The following is a 14,702-nucleotide window of genomic DNA, read 5'->3' on the forward strand; positions in this document are numbered from 1 at the left end:
TGCTCGCATCTTCAGGAACTGTGGTCTGTTTCATAGAATCATAGAATCATAGAATATCAGGGTTGGAAGGGACCCCAGAAGGTCATCTAGTCCAACCCCCTGCTCGAAGCAGGACCAATTCCCAGTTAAATCATCCCAGCCAGGGCTTTGTCAAGCCTGACCTTAAAAACCTCTAAGGAAGAAGATTCTACCACCTCCCTAGGTAACGCATTCCAGTGTTTCACCACCCTCTTAGTGAAAAAGTTTTTCCTAATATCCAATCTAAACCTCCCCCACTGCAACTTGAGACCATTACTCCTCGTTCTGTCATCTGCTACCATTGAGAACAGTCTAGAGCCATCCTCTTTGGAACCCCCTTTCAGGTAGTTGAAAGCAGCTATCAAATCCCCCCTCATTCTTCTCTTCTGCAGGCTAAACAATCCCAGCTCCCTCAGCCTCTCCTCATAAGTCATGTGTTCCAGACCCCTAATCATTTTTGTTGCCCTTCGCTGGACTCTCTCCAATTTATCCACATCCTTCTTGTAGCGTGGGGCCCAAAACTGGACACAGTACTCCAGATGAGGCCTCACCAATGTCGAATAGAGGGGAATGATCACGTCCCTCGATCTGCTCGCTATGCCCCTACTTATACATCCCAAAATGCCATTGGCCTTCTTGGCAACAAGGGCACACTGCTGACTCATATCCAGCTTCTCGTCCACTGTCACCCCTAGGTCCTTTTCCGCAGAACTGCTGCCTAGCCATTCAGTCCCTAGTCTGTAGCGGTGCATTGGGTTCTTCCGTCCTAAGTGCAGGACCCTGCACTTATCCTTATTGAACCTCATCAGATTTCTTTTGGCCCAATCCTCCAATTTGTCTAGGTCCTTCTGTATCCTATCCCTCCCCTCCAGCGTATCTACCACTCCTCCCAGTTTAGTATCATCCGCAAATTTGCTGAGAGTGCAATCCACACCATCCTCCAGATCATTTATGAAGATATTGAACAAAACCGGCCCCAGGACCGACCCTTGGGGCACTCCACTTGATACCGGCTGCCAACTAGACATGGAGCCATTGATCACTACCCGTTGAGCCCGACAATCTAGCCAGCTTTCTACACACCTTATAGTGCATTCATCCAGCCCATACTTCCTTAACTTGCTGACAAGAATACTGTGGGAGACCGTGTCAAAAGCTTTGCTAAAGTCAAGAAACAATACATCCACTGCTTTCCCTTCATCCACAGAACCAGTAATCTCATCATAAAAGGCGATTAGATTAGTCAGGCATGACCTTCCCTTGGTGAATCCATGCTGGCTGTTCCTGATCACTTTCCTCTCATGTAAGTTCTTCATTATTGATTCTTTGAGGACCTGCTCCATGATTTTTCCAGGGACTGAGGTGAGGCTGACTGGCCTGTAGTTCCCAGGATCCTCCTTCTTCCCTTTTTTAAAGATTGGCACTACATTAGCCTTTTTCCAGTCATCCGGGACTTCCCCAGTTCGCCACGAGTTTTCAAAGATAATGGCCAATGGCTCTGCAATCACAGCCGCCAATTTCTTCAGCACTCTCGGATGCAACTCGTCCGGCCCCATGGACTTGTGCACGTCCAGCTTTTCTAAATAGTCCCTAACCACCTCTATCTCCACAGAGGGCTGGCCATCTCTTCCCCATTTTGTGATGCCCAGCGCAGCAGTCTGGGAGCTGACCTTGTTAGTGAAAACAGAGGCAAAAAAAGCATTGAGTACATTAGCTTTTTCCACATCCTCTGTCACTAGGTTGCCTCCCTCATTCAGTAAGGGGTCCACACTTTCCTTGGCTTTCTTCTTGTTGCCAACATACCTGAAGAAACCCTTCTTGTTACTCTTAACATCTCTGGCTAGCTGCAGCTCCAGGTGCAATTTGGCCCTCCTGATATCATTCCTACATGCCCGAGCAATATTTTTATACTCTTCCCTGGTCATATGTCCAACCTTCCACTTCTTGTAAGCTTCTTTTTTATGTTTAAGATCCGCTAGGATTTCACCATTAAGCCAAGCTGGTCGTCTGCCATATTTACTATTCTTTTGACTCATTGGGATGGTTTGTCCCTGTAACCTCAACAGGGATTCCTTGAAATACAGCCAGCTCTCCTGGACTCCTTTCCCCTTCAAGTTAGTCCCCCAGGGGATCCTGGCCATCCGTTCCCTGAGGGAGTCGAAGTCTGCTTTCCTGAAGTCCAGGGTCCGTATCCTGCTGCTTACCTTTCTTCCCTGCATCAGGATCCTGAACTCAACCAACTCATGGTCACTGCCTCCCAGATTCCCATCCACTTTTGCTTCCCCCACTAATTCTACCTGGTTTGTGAGCAGCAGGTCAAGAAAAGCGCCCCCCTAGTTGGCTCCTCTAGCACTTGCGCCAGGAAATTGTCCCCTACGCTTTCCAAAAACTTCCTGGATTGTCTATGCACCGCTGTATTGCTCTCCCAGCAGATATCAGGAAAATTAAAGTCACCCATGAGAATCAGGGCATGCGATCTAGTAGCTTCCGTGAGCTGCCGGAAGAGAGCCTCATCTACCTCATCCCCCTGGTCCGGTGGTCTATAGCAGACTCCCACCACTACGTCACTCTTGTTGCACACACTTCTAAACTTAATCCAGAGACACTCAGGTTTTTCTGCAGTTTCGTACCGGAGCTCTGAGCAGTCATACTGCTCCCTTACATACAGTGCTACTCCCCCACCTTTTCTGCCCTGCCTGTCCTTCCTGAACAGTTTATAACCATCCATGACAGTACTCCAGTCATGCGAGTTATCCCACCAAGTCTCTGTTATTCCGATCACGTCATAGTTCCTTGACATCACCAGGACCTCCAGTTCTCCCTGCTTGTTTCCAAGGCTTTGTGCATTTGTATATAAGCACTTGAGATAACCTGTTGATCGCCCCTCATTCCCAGTATGAGGCAGGAGCCCTCCCCTCACAGACATTCCTGCCTGTGCTTCCTCCCGGTATCCCGCTTTCCCACTTACCTCAGGGCTTTGGTCTCCTTCCCCCGGTGAACCTAGTTTAAAGCCCTCCTCACTAGGTTAGCCAGCCTGCTGGCAAAGATGCTCTTCCCTCTCTTCGTAAGATGGAGCCCGTCTCTGCCCAGCACTCCTCCTTCATGGAACACCATCCCATGGTCAAAGAATCCAAAGCCTTCTCTCCGACACCACCTGCGTAGCCATTCGTTGACTTCCACGATTCGACGGTCCCTACCTAGGCCTTTTCCTTCCACGGGGAGGATGGACGAGAACACCACTTGCGCCTCCAACTCCTTTATCCTTCTTCCCAGAGCCACGTAGTCCGCAGTGATCCGCTCAAGGTCATTCTTGGCAGTATCATTGGTGCCCACGTGGAGAAGCAGGAAGGGGTAGCGATCCGAGGGCTTGATGAGTCTCGGCAGTCTCTCCGTCACATCGCGAATCTTAGCCCCTGGCAAGCAACAGACTTCTCGGTTTTCCCGGTCAGGGCGGCAGATAGATGACTCAGTCCCCCGGAGGAGAGAGTCCCCGACCACCACCACCCGCCTTCTCCTCTTGGGAGTGGTGGTCGTGGAACACCCAACCTCAGGACATAGCATCTCATGCCTTCCAACCAGTGGAGTCTCCTTCTGCTTTCTCGCCCCAGACATATCATCTGGTCCACTCTCCGCAACGATACCTGTGGAGAGAACATGAAAGCGGTTAGTTACCTGTGTCTGTGTTACTGGAACCCGGACATTCCGCTTACCTCTTCTGGAGGTCACATGTTGCCAAGCTTCTTCACTGGCCTCTTGGCTTCTCTGTGCAACTTGCTCTATATCTTTAGAGCTTTGTGCCCCTAGAAGCCTATCCTGAGTTTTGTCCAGAAAATCCTCAGTTTCTCGTATGCAACGCAGGGTTGTTATCTGTTGCTCCAGACCTTCAATCTTCTCTTCCAATATGGAGACCAGCTTGCACTTTGTACAGACAAAGTCGCTTCTGTCCTGTGGAAGAAAGACAAACATGGCACATCCAGTGCAGGTCACAACAGCTGAACCCCCCTCCCTTCCATATCACCTTCCTACTATGAGCTTTCCTCAGAGCAGTTTGCAAGACGTAAGCCTCACTGGGCTCACTCCAGGCGAACTCCCAGGCAAACTCCTGTTGTGAGCTGCTCTGCTGTCCCCCACTGCTCAGCTGGTTCGCCGCCGCGAAGCTCTGGCTATTTTAAACAGCCAGGCTTCCCTGACGCAAACAAACAGACACCCTACTGCCCGCCCCCTTCAGGCTAGCAGCCAATCAGACACTCACTCAGGCTCTCACACTGCCCTCCCAGCAAACACATGCTCAGATACTTCCTCAGCAAGCAAACAAACACACACTCGGATACTTACCAGTCCCAGGCAAACTCCTGCTGTGAGCTGCTCTGCTGTCCCCTGCTGCTCAGCTGGTTCGCCGCCGCTCAGCTGGTTCGCGAAGCTCTGGCTATTTTAAACAGCCAGGCTTCCCTGATGCAAACAAACAGACACCCTACTGCCCGCCCCCTGCAGTTTAAACGGCTGCAGGAAGGGATTTACTTCCCAGACCAGAAAATAACTGTTGGGGATGTTGAAATACCTATAGTTATCCTCAGGGACCCAGCCTACCCCTTAATGCCCTGGCTCATGAAGCCATACACAGGCATTCTGAACAGTAGTAAGGAGCTGTTCAACAATGTGCTGAGCTAGTGAAGAATGGTGGTAGAGTGTGCATTTGGACATTTAAAGGGTCGCTGGCACAGTTTACTGACTCATTCATACTTCAGCGAAAGCAATATTCCCATTGTTATTGCTGCTTGCTGTGTGCTCCACAATCTCTGTGAGAGTAAGGGAGAGACGTTTATGGTGGGGTGGGAGGTTGATGCAAATCTACTGGCTGCCGAATACACGCAGCCAGACACCAGAGCGATTAGAAGAGCACAGCAGGAAGTGCTGCGCATCAGAGAAGCTTTGAAAACCAGTTTCATGACTGGCCAGGGTACCATGTGACACTTCTGTTTGTTTCTCCTTGATGAAAACCTGCCCCCTTGGTTGACTTTAATTCCCTGTAAGCCACCTGCCCTCCCGCCTTCGATCACAGCTTGCTTGCCAAGGAAATAAAGTCACTATCATTTAAAAAACATGTATTCTTTATTAATTGATTATAAAAATAGGGAGATAACTCACAAGGTAGCCCAGATGGGGTGTGGCAGGAGGGTAGAAAAAGGCCTCTTCAAAACTTGTTGAATGGCAGCCTTCTGTTGCTTGGGCTGTCCACTGGGGTGGAGTGGTTGGGCGCCCGGAGCCTCCCACCCCGCATTCTTGGGCATCTGGGTGAGGAGGCTATGGAACTTGGGGAGGAGGGAGGGCAGTTAAACAGGGGCTACAGTGGCAGTCTGTGATCCTGCTGCCATTCCTGAACCTCCACCAGACGCCGGAGCATGTCCATTTGATCCCCCAGTAGCCCCAGCATTGCATCCTGCCTCCTCTGATCTTCCTGCTGCCACCTCTCATCTTGATCGTCCCTCCTGTCCTCACGTTCATTGGCCACTTTCCTGTGCTTTGCTACTGTGTCCCTCCACACATTCTGCTGAGCTCTGTCAGTGCTGGACGACTGCATGTGCTTAGAGAACATTTCATCATGTGTGTGGTTTTTTTGCTGCCTTATCTGAGATAGCCTTTGGGACGGAGGAGGGAGGTTTGAAATATTTTCAGCTGCGGGAGGTAAAAAAAGGGAGTGAAGATACATTTTACAGAACAATGGCTATACTCTTTCATGGTGAACAACACTATTCACACTACATAGGACATGCAATTTTGGTACAAGGTCACTTTTTGCATCTTATATTGAGTGTCTGCAGCTTTGGTGTTACAGATCACACACGCAGTTCCGGGCAACAGAATGCGGCTTGCAGGCGGCCATGGTAAGCCATAGTCTTTCGGCTTCTGCAACATTCATAACAGAAGTGCCCTTCTTTGCCATACCAAGCAAAGACCATTGAGTTGGCCATTTAGTGCTGTGGTTTTCGTGTTAACGTGCAGCAGCAGAAACCAAACTAACCCCCCGCATCCACTTCTCTGGGATGGTCGCTTTACCCCTCACCCCACCGCATGGCTGGTATCAGGGAAGATCCCTGCTAACCAAAAGTGAACAGCTCAGCGCCAATGTCCACCCCCCCCACCGCGTGGCTAACTGTGAGGAGGATTTCTTTTCAGCCACGGGCAAACAGCCCAGTAGAAACGACCACCTCTCAATGTCCCCTTAATTAAATTCCCATATTTCAACCAGGTTACCATGAATGATATCACTCTCCCGAGGATAACTCAGAGAGATAAAGGACGGATGTTGCTTGAATGCCAGCAAACACTGGGACCATACGCTGCCAGGCTTTGTCATGCAATGATACCAGATTACTTGCTACTAGCATGGCATGGTAAAGTGTCCTACCACGGAGGACGGAATAAGGCTGCTCTCCCTAGAAACCTTCTGCAAAGGCTTTTAGAGTACCTCCAGGAGACCTTCATGGAGATGTCCCTGGAGGATTTCCCCTCCATCCCCAGACATGTTAACAGACTTTTCCAGTAGCTGTATTGGCCATGAATGCATCCCAAGTCCTTAGGGCAAATTAATCATTAAAAAACACTTGCTTTTAAAACATGTATTATATTTAAAAAGGTACACTCACCAGAGTTCCCTTCTCCGGCTTGGTTGGGTTGGGAGGGTATTTCAGTCAGGGTGATAAAAAGATCCTGGCTGTCAGGGAGAACGGTGTACTGTATGCTCTCCTCAAGCTCGTCCTCCTCCTCATCTTCCCCATCCGCAAAATCCTCAGCCATGGCGGAGAGCACCCCATCATCGGAGTCCATGGACAAGGGTGGGGTGGTGGTGGCGGCCCCCCCTAGAATTGGATGCAGCTCAACGTAGAAGCAGCTTGTCTGGGGTTCTGTCCCGGAGTGTCCGTTTGATTCTTTGGTTTTCTGGTACACTTGTCTGAGCTTCTTAAGTTTCACGCAGCACTGTGTTGCGTCCGTGCTGTAGCCTCTATCCTTCATGGCCTCGGAGATTTTTTGAAATGTTTTGGCATTTTGTCTTTTGGAACGTAGTTCTGATAGCATGGATTCCTTTCCCCATACAGCGATCAGATTCAGTACCTCCCGTTCGGTCCATGCTGGAGCTCTTTTTCAGTTCTGGGACTGTATGGTCACCTGTGCTGATGAGCTTGCCTGGCAAAACAGGAAATGAGATTCAAAAGTTCCCGGAGCTTTTCCTGTACACCTGGCCAGTGGATCTGAGTTCAGAGTGCTGTCCAGAGTGGTCACAATGGTGCACTGTGGGATAGCTCCCGGAGGCCAATACCGTCGAATTGCATCCACACTAACCCTAATTCAAAACGACGATGTCGATTTCAGCGCTAATCTCCTCGTCAGGGAGGAGTATAGAAATCAATTTTAAGAGCCCTTTATGTCGAAAAAAATGGCTTTGTTGTGCGGATGGGTGCAGGGTTAATTTGATTTAATGCTGCTAAATTTGACATAAAGTTGTAGTGTAGACCAGGCCTAGGAAAACCAATTCAACATGCAAAAAATAGCAAACCTTTCTGTGCAAAAGGCAGGGACAACACAGCTTAATATAAAAAGGAAAATCTCTGAAATGCTGCCAGATGCAAGGTTTTGAGACTTATACCTAGATGATTCATATCACAATCGAGACAACAAGTTCTTTAGGAGACTTAGTCCTATTTTCAAACGTTACTCAGGCACTTAGGAATTGAAGTCCTTGCCTAAATGGGACTTAAATCAACCAGCATAGCTATTGTGGAATAAGCTGTCTGCAACAGCTCTTCCAGAATCACTCCCCAGGTGAATGCTGTACTCCAGAATAAAAATTACTTTATTTCAGAATAATTACTCTGCTTACAAAGCACAGTGATTTATCGAGACTAAAATAACTTTTATTCTGAATACAGTATCCACATGGGGGAGTTATTCCACAATAGCTAAACTAGTCTAGAATAGTTATGCCAGTCAATTTCCCCTGTCTAGACAAAGTGTAAGTCCTATTGACTTTCAATGAGACGTAGGATCCTAGGTTTCTTATGTGCTTTTGACAATTTTACATAAGATCTGGTAAAAAAAAAACCAACAACTATTTTCGGGGGGCGGGGGGAATCTGAAGTTATCTTCATTTCACTCATTTTTTCTTATTTTCATTTTTTTTTACTGATTTTTTAAAAAAATATTTCTTTCAATATAATTTTTCTAGCAGCAGCCTGATGTCTGCACAGTGTAAACAACATTGAACCATTGCACCACAATTCTATTCCCAGCTGGGAATATTTACCTTTCACATGATAGACCAAAGCTCTGGTAGATGAAGATCGAGGATGCTCTACACCTACTGGTCCAGCAGCTGCATGACAAAAACACCCTATCACCCACAGGTGAACACTTTTCACAAAACAGTCACTCCATATCTGACCTCACAGTCCTTGTCCTCAAAGGAAACCTGAATGACACCTTCAAAAGATGAGTTTGGGACCTTAAATTCATAACTTTGCTAGAAACTAAAAATCACAGACTTAATAAAGACACTGGATTCATGGCTTATTACCACAATCTGTAACCCACTAACCCCCACCCCCCCCCCCCAGCCTGCCCCCAGATAAAGATCTGGGAAAGAATGCAGTGCTTAGATTAATAGATTCTAATGCCAGAAAGGACCATTGTGCTAATCTAATCTGACCCCTGTATAACAAAGGCTACAGAACTTCTCCAAAATAATTCCTAGAACATATCTAGGATGCTGCCCACACTCTATATGTCCTCTGGATGAATATAAGGTTTAAGTCAAACGTGTATTTTATCTGGCCATCCTGATTCAGCACATCCAAAGCACACAGATTGTGATTGTCAAGGCTACCACAGGGTGTGATTTCCAGAAGGGCCTAAGGAAGTTAGGTGCCCAATTCCCACTGAATTCAATGGGAGTTGGGCACCTGATTCCCTTGCACTCCTTTGTGAATCCCAGCCTAATGGATTTGGGTGCCCACTTCAGTTAGTGGAAACTGGTGATCTTTTAAAATCTCAACCACAGCAATCTGCTCAGGAACATTGTGACTGAGATTCTGAGAGGGGATGAAGGGAGTTAGTGTCTAAATCCCCCAGAGTCAATCGGTCAGTGGGAGCTAGATGTTTAACTCCCTTTCTCACAGCCAGGCAGAGTGTAAGGATCAGATCTGGAGTTTTAGTCATCACTAAATATATCAACCCAAATTCTCCCATCATTTTCACTGAGGCAACTGATGGGTGGCTGCACTAAAGTCACTGGAGATAGATCAGTGCAAAAAACTGGTGTGAGTGAATTATCAGGGCCGTTATTGTCCTTCTTTTAACCACCCAAGTTAGGGGCTGAGTCCTGCAAACACTCAAAGGGGCCAAACCCTGAAAATCCTTACTCATGTGAGTAGGTCTGCGGACATCAGTGGTTTCATTGATAACATTGGGATCTCTGGGGTAAGAAGTACTTTCATGAGTAACAGCTGGCAGGGTCAGCCCACTGAATAGTTCTTAGTCAGGAAATGCTGTTTGTGCCAGATATTCAGCTGCTGTAGACTGATATAGCTCTGTTAGTTTACACCAGCTGGGCATTTTATCCCATTGACCTTAGTGGAGCTATGCTCGTTTACAGCAGATGGGGAAATGGCCCATTGAATCCAATGGAGCTATGAAAATTCACACCAGCAGGGGATCTGGTCCCATTGACTTCAGTGGAAGTATGGCCAAGCTGCACCAGCTGGGAAACTGGCCCCTTGATGTAAGGGTAGCTATTCCTGATTTAGACTAGAGAAAGCAAGAGGGAGGGAGATTAGGCCCGCAGACACTGATATCTCTCTCTATTTTTTTTTTAAATAATAATGCCTAGCACTGTTCAAGTGGGATTCTCAAATAGGTTGTGTCAATATCCTCAGAGGGGGAAGGTGAGGCGCAGAATCCTAACCCAGAGCAAATACCTGGCAGTGCTGTGACAAGAACCAAAAGACTGAAGATCTTGTAATCTCATTCACTGTGGTGTCCAGCTATTAAATGCAGCGGAATTAGATCAGTGTAACCGAAGTCATGGACTGACCCAAACTCTCCATTCAGTGCCCTAGACACCGAACCATAGCTGCTCGTGATCAGTGTACTGTGGAATAGGCCAGAGGGAAATATGTAAACAGAGTCTTTCAAAGGATCCCAAGGTAGTTAGGCACCCACTTCTGAGGGGATTTTGGTGCCTCATCTCTTAGGCTATTTTTTAAATCCAAGCTTTAGAGCAGATAATTTTGTTTCAAAATTTATTTTCTTTTTCATTTTTATATTATGTTTCACAATATTTCACAACATAATATTAGTTGAAATAGTCTATTATTGTATTGTATTGCATTTTTCTATTATTTTACTTTACAAAAACTAATGGCAGCTACTACTCAGTACAGATTGAAATACCTTCTTTCTAGACCCAAAGGGCTCCTGTTTGTGTTCTAATGAGGCAGTTTCCTGTTTACACACTGTATCATATTTTCTTCTTGAAAATGTGGAGGTGGCAAACTGTTCTGATCTCTCCTAAGTAGCAGCTGCCATCAAAAATGTGTTTTGTTTGTTTGTGAAAAGGAAAAGGGGACGAGAAAAAAGAAACAAGAAAAGAATATTTTGACTCTTTTATTGTCATATTATGAAGACTCAACATAATAAGGCATGCCATATTGCGCATACTACTGACTTGTCATGACATAATGGTAAAATAATAAAAGGAATATGAACAGGAATAATAAAGTAAACTGCAAAACAAAAATTTCATTTTGAAGTGGAGATTTGATTTTGTTTTTCAAAAACAAATTGTTTGAAATAGGCTTGTTTTGCAATTTCCATTTCAAATGGAATTTCGAATATACTTGTTTCTGTTCTGATTCGGAATGAAAACAACTTTCAAAACATCAACTTTTCCCACAAAATGGAAATTCAGAGTTTTGACCAGCTCAATCACCTCCCACAAGTATTGTCAATTGCCTTAGAAAAATAAAGAGGGTTATGCTGTTATTTGTGGAATTCCCTATAAAAAGGGCTTGTCCATGGAAGAAGTTAGTGGGCAGCAAGCTAGGTGTAAATTTACAGTGCATTAGCAACTCTGCACTAACTCCGCGTGTAGACTTCCTTTCCGTGTACTAACAGTGTCTTTGTGCACTTTAGCTTAATACACTTTCAAGTACTTAGTTAATTCTCATGTTGTGTGGTCAGCATAGAGGCCACTGAATACATTTTGTGCCTCCATGTTGTTCTGTCCTGAACCAAATCTGGTACATTACAAGGAAGAATGCCTGTTCTTGATGCCATCCAACCATCATGTTATAGGTCTTCAAGGGGGTATTTTTCATCCTGCTTTCATTGGATCAAAGTCAAAGATGATTCTTTCAAGGAATCTGGTAGGCATTTAGAGCAAATGACAATACCATCTTAGAGCATGTTTGGCTGCCATTTGAGTGAATGGGACCTGTTTATACTAAGTAGAAAAGCCCTAAATATAAGGCAATTGAGGCATATTAAAATTACCTAGGTAACCTTATCTATTTATGTAAGTCAGCGCTGCTATGTTTTCAAGGGCACCCACTGTAATTCATTCTAATCAGTGTTTGTGGCCAGTTTCTGATCTCAGGTTTCAGAGTAACAGCCGTGTTAGTCTGTATTCACAAAAAGAAAAGGAATACTTGTGGCACCTTAGAGACTAACAAATTTATTTGAGCATAAGCTTTCGTGCTCAAATAAATTTGTTAGTCTCTAAGGTGCCACAAGTACTCCTTTTCTTTTTCTAATCTCAGTTATCCCAATGAAGACAATGGAATTAAGTATGGATTCTGATCTCAGTTACTGCAGGGTAAATCCACAGTCTCCTCTCTGAAGTCCACAGAATCAGGGGTGGAGTCTGATCTCAGTTATCCCAGTGTAAATCCAGAGTTAGCCCTCTTAAATCACTGCATTTTGACACAGATTCTGAACTCTGCTGACAAACTATTGAATTTCATTTGTTATAACTTAAGTAAATAGAGCATAGCTCCATTGTTTTTAACTTGCCATAACTTATAAAAAATATTTAAGAAGAATGGCCCAGATCCTCAAAGGTATCTAGGACCCTAACTCCCATTTAAATCAATGGGAGCTAGAAGCCTAAATAACTTTGAGGATCTGGGCCTGCATCTCTGATTTACCTCTGTGTTACTCTAGTTTTCAGCATGTGTGACTCCAGATATGTATCTGCCACCTCCCTACCACCAGATTCATGCTGGCATCACTCACCTATTTTATATTCTTCTTTCCCTGCTGTTATTTCAGAGGAAAAATCTCCCTAAATATCAGTGGAGCTGACAAAAAACAGAATCTCTTGGGCTGATCATCCACCCACTTACACTGGCTTTACACTGGTATAACTCCATTGACTTCAGGGGAGTTACTCCGGATTTACACAGTTGTGGGAAATTATGGGGGTGGGGAGAACAGAATCACTTAGTGGCAGTAGACATTGAGATTCAATACGGAAGCTTTATAAACCATTCAAACACAAATTGCCAACATCACATGTCAAAATGTGCAAATTAAATGTCCTTTAATCAATAAATCCTACCTGTTTATACTGATCATTAGTGAGTCCATTTGTTACAAGCCTAATACCAGAATCTAAATCACTGGATTTGGACTGAAATAAATTGTTAAGCAGTATTTTTCTTACTTTGCCTATCTGTAAATTTCTGGTATTATCAATGAGACTATTTTGTCATCAGTTTGCTTGTGTACGGTGAGATAGACATTTTACCAACATTTACTAACAAATATCTAATCCTTCCAAGTCTACGTACACCGTGTTGAAAATGTGAGGTTTACGAACATTGGATCCGTGTTTATACTTTACTGTTGTTTAGATTGTGATTTTTAAAGGAGTCTACGAAAGTTAGGACCACAAATCCTATCAAAATTGAAGAAGAGTTTGGTGCCTAATTCCCTCAAACTCCTTTCAAAGTCCTAGCCTGATTTCAGTGTCTAAATACCGTTGAGAACCTGGGCCGTAGAGCCTTGTCACAATGTTGTAATGGAGTTAGAGAGATGTCAAACATGTAAAACGTCGAGGTGTTGACAGATGGGATAAAGTATTGTCACAGATTCCCAATCACATCCAAATCTTCTCCAAGTTTGCAGAGTCTAATCAACAGAATCTGGAACATAAGCAAAATCATGAGTTTGCTTTGCTTTGGTAACAGGGAGTTTTGAGAGGGAGTTTGGAAGGGGAGTGGAAAGGGGGTGAGGTACACTTCCCATTCTTTAAAACCTTTAAACTAAACTACAATCAAAACTTCTTGATTTGAACAAAAACCCTATCATTAACCTAGGTAGTTGTAGGAAACAATGCAGGCAGAAGCCCAGCAGCAGAGTGGGGGCTATGCTGTCTATTGCACTCGGTGTAGCATGTATGATTACCTGCCCTGTGGGCAGGTGGCATATGTGTGTATTCGGTGCAAGGAGCTCCTGGCCCTCAGAGACCGTGCACGGGCTTTGGAGGCCAGGGTGGCGGAACTGGAGGAGCTAAGGGAGGCAGAGAGGTATGTTGATGAGGCCTTCCGGGACACTGTAGATTTGTCCCACCTCTGGTCAGACAGCCCCTGCGCTGTTAAGGAGGATGAAAGGCCCAGAGAAGGAGAAAACTCAACGGAAGCATAAGGAAACCTTCCCAGAGTTGGGACCCTCCTTCCAGATGACATTGGGGTATCTTCTCACACTGAGGTTACCTCTCCGGAGGAGGGAACTCCAGTCATTAGGAAAAGGCAGGTGTTAGTAATGGGAGATTTGATCATTAGAAATATAGATAGCTGGGTTTGTGATGACCGGGAGAACCCTATGGTGACTTGCCTGCCTGGTGCGAAGGTTGCGGATCTCTTGAGGCATCTAAATAGACTTATGTGTAGCGCTGGGGAGGAGCTGGTGGTCATGGTACATGTAGGTACCAATGACATACGGAAGGGTAGGAGAGACATCCTGGGGGCCAAATTAGGCTGCTAGGAAAGAGACTGAAGTCCAGGACTTCTATGGTGGCATTCTCAGAAATGCTTCCAGTTCCATGCGCAGGGTCAGGTGGGCAGGCAGTGCTTCAGAGTCTCAATGTGTGGATGAGACGATGGTGTAAAGAGGAGGGGTTTAGATTTATCAGGAACTGGGGAAACTTTTGGGCTAGGGGGAGCCTATACAAGAAGGATGGGCTCCACCTAAACCAAAGTGGATCCAGACGGCTGGCACTTCACATTAAAAAGTTTGCAGAGCAGTTTTTAAATTAGGAGGTGGGGGAAAGCCGATTGCTGCAGAGGGGCATGTGGATCAGACAGAGAATTCTCTTAGAGGAGAGTCTATTGATAGAGATTCTCCAGGTTTTAGTCAGGAAGAGAGGATGGAAGAGGATAAAGTATGGGCCAGATCAGCTGAGAAACATTCACATAAAGAATCTGACACATCAGAAAAGGGCAGACAAATAAACAGTGACAAGTTTTTAAAGTGCTTGTACACAAATGCTAGAAGTCTAAATAATAAGATGGGTGAACTAGAGTGCCTCGTGTTAAAGGAGGATATTGATATAATAGGCATCACAAAAACCTGGTGTAGTGAGGACAATCAATGGGACACAATCATTCCGGGGTACAAATATATCGGAAGGA

General features: G+C 45.4%; 1 pseudogene; it reads right to left on the reverse strand.

Moving 5' to 3' along the window:
• Positions 1-5,209: 5,209 nt before the first annotated feature.
• LOC140898177 (uncharacterized) lies at positions 5,210-12,288 on the reverse strand (annotated as a pseudogene).
• Positions 12,289-14,702: the final 2,414 nt, after the last annotated feature.

The sequence above is a fragment of the Lepidochelys kempii genome, chromosome 14, assembly GCF_965140285.1.
Source record: "Lepidochelys kempii isolate rLepKem1 chromosome 14, rLepKem1.hap1, whole genome shotgun sequence".
Taxonomy (NCBI): domain Eukaryota; kingdom Metazoa; phylum Chordata; order Testudines; family Cheloniidae; genus Lepidochelys; species Lepidochelys kempii.